This window comes from Sus scrofa, chromosome 10, assembly GCF_054392235.1.
Source record: "Sus scrofa isolate SSC_HxYL_T2T_F1_AM1 chromosome 10, Sscrofa_HxYL_maternal_Yorkshire_Landrace_v2.0, whole genome shotgun sequence".
NCBI classification, from domain to species: Eukaryota; Metazoa; Chordata; class Mammalia; order Artiodactyla; family Suidae; genus Sus; species Sus scrofa.
Window position 1 is genome coordinate 46,030,917 of NC_139392.1, and position 5,014 is coordinate 46,035,930.

The following is a 5,014-nucleotide window of genomic DNA, read 5'->3' on the forward strand; positions in this document are numbered from 1 at the left end:
ATTCTGAGGCGAGTCTGCATCCTGAGGCCAACTGAGCACTGGCCAAAGGCCAGCCCAATCTCGAAACATGCCCCAATGAACGGCATGGCCCTATCGATGCAGGATGCACAGGCGGGAAGGGCTCCCGGCCTCTGGGATTTGCAACCCCCAGCTCAGAGGCAGAGGTCAACCTACCGCTGGATGTGCAGGACGTGCTGGAGGAATCCATGCTTCGAGGTCAGTCGGAGAAGCAAGAAGAAGCGACCGGCTGGCCGGGAGAATGCTGGCCCACTGTGCTCTCCCTGGAGACAGGGGTCTGGTAGAGGCTGAGGTGGCCACGCCCTGATGTATGGAAATCAGCGGAGCTGCTGGAAATTCCCCACCCCCCAAAACTCCAGGGCATTCCTCAGGTACCTGTAGAGCCTGCCCACAGGGTTGCCCATCACCTGGACGGCTGGGCCGTACCACAGACCTCACTTCACGCAAGGTCGGAGATCTAACAGTCATTGAGAATTCCCCTCCAGTTTGAGGACCTGGGAGGAAGGAGGACAACCTAAGGCCCTTTCAAGTGGCAGACCAGCTCCGAGTCTCCCAGGCCTTTGGAGTGCAGGCCATATGGTCTTCACGGCTAGCCACGTGAGACTCACCCTCTGGTTCAGACCTGGCATCATTCCAGACCTTCTCTGCCCGCCTCTGTCAGATTCCTGCATTTCCACAGGCCAACCTGTGGTTTTCCCCGTTTTCCATATGGGACCCTAAGTGTTTCACCCCTGTCTGCATTCCACACATTCCTCTGCTCTGCTTTACATTCCTTCCATGGGTGTGGTTTTCTCAAGGTTCTTTAACCCTTCTTTGGGCTTGGGTTGTTTATGGTGGATTTGGGGGGCTATGGATTAGCCTGCTTTCCTTTGAACCGTTCCAAGACAGCTTCAGGATGGGGGGCACGACGATTCCTCAGGCTCTCCTGCTCCACTGGACCACGGGTGCCTAAAGACGTTTCCCCATTGTAAACACACGTGCTAGTGTTTCTGAAGGGAATAGGACTATGGATCTAAGAGGACACCCGGTTAAAAAAATAGCCAAAACCCCTGCGCATTTCCTGAGAGAGGAACCCAAATCGTATCTTCCATGCCAGAGCAAACCACAGTCCAAGATTCCTGCTGAGTCTCCAGAAGTCGCAAAAATCGTCCTGGCTTTTCTTGGCTTCATCCCAAAGAAAAACCCTGGAGAGAGAATTATTAATTGATGAGGAGGAAGAGGAGATTGATGATAAGGGCTAGGTAGTGAGAAAGCTATACTGATGTGAAGGAGATGCAGGAAGTGAGCAGCAAGGCTCGCATTGTGGAGGAGGGATTTCGTGGGAGGAAATTAGGGATGGAAAAAGGTGTTAAGGCGAATGGAATACAGAAAGTGGGAAGGAAGGCAGAGAGGCAAACCAAAAGGTTGAAGCATGGCTCTCATCACACACCACGGCTGACTTTACAGGAGGCTACATCGACATCGAGACTCCGGACACCCAGGGAAGTCTGAATTTTGAGAAAAGCATTGCAACTTGGCAGAGGAACCTCGTGGCCTGCAGCCGATGGTGCACCCTGACAGGGCACCCCAGGTCAAGGACCACCAGGATTCCCAAGAACCTATGGGGGAGAGCTCAGGGATGCGTCAGCAGGGATGCAGATCCCTGGTGCCCTCAGGGCCCTGCTGGGCTGCTTCAACCATGCAGAATGTCCCCGAGGCAAGGGCTGTCTCTGCTCAAAAGGAGTGCCAAGACATATCTACAATTGGAAGCCCAGCGGCATGGGGAACGTGGGGGCACCAAGGATGCCTATGTGAGGGCACGTGAAGTCCATCTCCTGGGGACCAAATCCTCCCACTTCTCAAGTCCACGCTGGCAAAGGAAATGGATGGAAGACCCTAGTGTGAAGGGACATCAGAGTCTTGGGAGCAACCCGCCTTCCGCCTACCAGTGCTATCGAGTGTACTGATGGGTTTCTGCACGATGTCTCTGGTAGTGTCGCCCTTCGAAAAATCACACCAGCTTCTCTCGTCTACATCCAGGGCATATCAGCTCAAAGCCTCGGCCTATGAGTGGCACGAACCCAAAGACAAATAGAACCATGCAAACCACCAACAAACACTGACTGCACTTCTGGGGGGTAGAAAAGGAAAGCTTCTCGGCGGTGCCGACACCACAGCACCCGTTTGGAAGGAAGCCCTGCCGGGACTCCTCGCAAAATGACTCACCAGCTCGAGACACCCTGATTATGCTGTCTCGTGCTGTGGCCTGGCCACAGTGAGACCCAGGGGGGCGTGCCTGCACACAAAGGACCCCGGGCCGATCTGGGTTCAGGCCCTAGTGGTGGTGGACAAGAATGGAAGAAAGGGCCGCGGGTTCACACCACCCCAAGGGAAAAGTCTGTGAGGGCCAGCGGACGTGTGGATTCCAGCACATCGTTGCATCCACGAAATCCATAGCTTCCTGCGTTATGCCACGCTCCAAGCCACCAACGGCCTCTCTTCCCGAAGTGCCCACTAACAACACGTTGTCTGTTCTCAGCCACATGGCCTCAGTGTGGGCTCTCCTAGTCAAGACCTGTCAAAGCACACAGAAGCAGAGGAATCCCCCTGGATCGGTCTCCCTTCTGTCCGGCCGGCACACAGGAATTCTTCCTTGGTGATTCGCATGCAACTGACGGCCCCATGGCGGGTCCCCTTGCGAAGCGCTTACCCCACAGCCCCCAAAGCAAAGGCCGTCAAAGACCACTTCCTGTGTTCCAGGATGCTGTGTCTCGCAGAATTTGCTTCCGATACAAGCAAAGCCAACTTCGCTTCAGGTGAGCTTCCAAGTCCCGGATATTTATGATACATCAGCACAAAGTGACCTCCAGCAGATCGACGTGAATATCCAACGCAACTGGGCAAGTGTCCATCAGGACGGACCTCAGCACATGCAGTGATGACGACTTCAACACCAACCACAAGTCTGCATATTACACTGTCAAGGCCAGTGTGCAAAGTCTACGGTTCCATTCATGTAGACGTAAGTGGCCAAAGAGGAGAAGGAATTGAGACCGTAAGGCTGAGTTGGGAGTGAACCAAGGAGTTATAGAAAGTGAGACCCACAGGGTCCCAGCAGAGAAATGGAGAGAGAGAGATAGACATAGAGAGAGAGAGAGAGACTGAGAGAGAGAGAGAGTGAGAAAGAGACGGAGGGACCGAGAGACGGAGAGAGAGAAATGGAGAGGGATTATGTGTGGGGAAACTCCAAGGGAGCTTGAAACCCTTGAAAGAGAGATATAAGCTCCACATGTTTCCCTCCGTCCTGGCATCAAGATTCCTTGACGTCCCTGGGTTATACAAAGGCCAGGCGTGCACAGAGTTCGGTCATGCAGAAAGGCCTGAACTTTGGAGAAGAGCTCCCACGAACGTGCTGTCGACTCCAGGTGACCTGGGGTCAAAATGCTCCCAACATCCCCAAGACTCCAAAGGAAACCTTCCCCAAGACGTAAAGAGAAAGAAAGAGAGGAGTAAACCCACTGGGGTGTATCTCCATACCTGTTGTTGGCAAGCCAGGCCAAGAGACCACAATTCAAAGGCTACTCCGACTCCAAATCCCCAAATGTGTCCACTGCCATCATGAACATACATTGGGTTGAATGGAAAGGTTGGCCAGCAGCAAAGGAGAGGATGGGCCCTGAGAAATCCTGTTAGGACCTTTCGCCCATTGATGCGTGATCTGCGTGGGCACCTCTCTAGGAAGAGGCAACATCCACTTCCATCCCAGAGCGAAACTCCCCTGGGTATGGAGCAAGGGTGTCATTCTGAGGCGAGTCTGCATCCTGAGGCCAACTGAGCACTGGCCAAAGGCCAGCCCAATCACGGAATATGCCCTAATGAACGGCATGGCCCTATCGATGCAGGATGCACAGGCGGGAAGGACTCCCGGCCTCTGGGATTTGCAACCCCAGCTCAGAGGCAGAGGTCAACCTACCGCTTGATGTGCAGGACGTGCTGGAGGAATCCATGCTTCGAGGTCAGTCGGAGAAGCGAGAAGAAGCGACCGGCTGGCCGGGAGAATGCTGGCCCACAGTGCTCTCCCTGGAGACAGGGGTCTGGTAGAGGCTGAGGTGGCCACGTCCTGATGTATGGAAATCAGCGGAGCTGCTGGAAATTCCCCACCCCCCAAAACTCCAGGGCATTCCTCAGGTACCTGTAGAGCCTGCCCACAGGGTTGCCCATCACCTGGACGGCTGGGCCGTACCACAGACCTCACTTCACGCAAGGTCGGAGATCTAACAGTCATTGAGAATTCCCCTCCAGTTTGAGGACCTGGGAGGAAGGAAGACAACCTAAGGCCCTTTCAAGTGGCAGCCCAGCTCCGAGTCTCCCAAGCCTTTGGAGTGCAGGCCATATGGTCTTCACGGCTAGCCACGTGAGACTCACCCTCTGGTTCAGACCTGGCATCATTCCAGACCTTCTCTGCCCGCCTCTGTCAGATTCCTGCATTTCCACAGGCCAACCTGTGGTTTTCCCCGTTTTCCATATGGGACCCTAAGTGTTTCACCCCTGTCTGCATTCCACACATTCCTCTGCTCTGCTTTACATTCCTTCCATGGGTGTGGTTTTCTCAAGGTTCTTTAACCCTTCTTTGGGCTTGGGTTGTTTATGGTGGCTTTGGGGGGCTATGGATTAGCCTGCTTTCCTTTGAACCGTTCCAAGACAGCTTCAGGATGGGGGGCACGACGATTCCTCAGGCTCTCCTGCTCCACTGGACCACGGGTGCCTAAAGACTTTTCCCCATTGTAAACACACGTGCTAGTGTTTCTGAAGGGAATAGGACTATGGATCTAAGAGGACACCCGGTTAAAAAAATAGCCAAAACCCCTGCGCATTTCCTGAGAGAGGAACCCAAATCGTATCTTCCATGCCAGAGAAAACCACAGTCCAAGATTCCTGCTGAGTCTCCAGAAGTCGCAAAAACGTCCTGGCTTTTCTTGGCTATCATCCCAAAGAAAAACCCTGGAGAGAGAATTAT

The 5,014-nt window shown here is 53.9% G+C and overlaps 1 non-coding gene across 1 annotated transcript; it reads right to left on the bottom strand.

Annotated features, from left to right (window-relative positions):
• Nucleotides 1-2,254: 2,254 nt before the first annotated feature.
• On the bottom strand, nucleotides 2,255-2,338 carry MIR9845-5 (microRNA mir-9845-5). The gene has a single exon (NR_128536.1). It is a non-coding gene; the product is annotated as a microRNA 9845-5 (primary transcript).
• Between the last annotated feature and the right edge of the window lie 2,676 nt (nucleotides 2,339-5,014).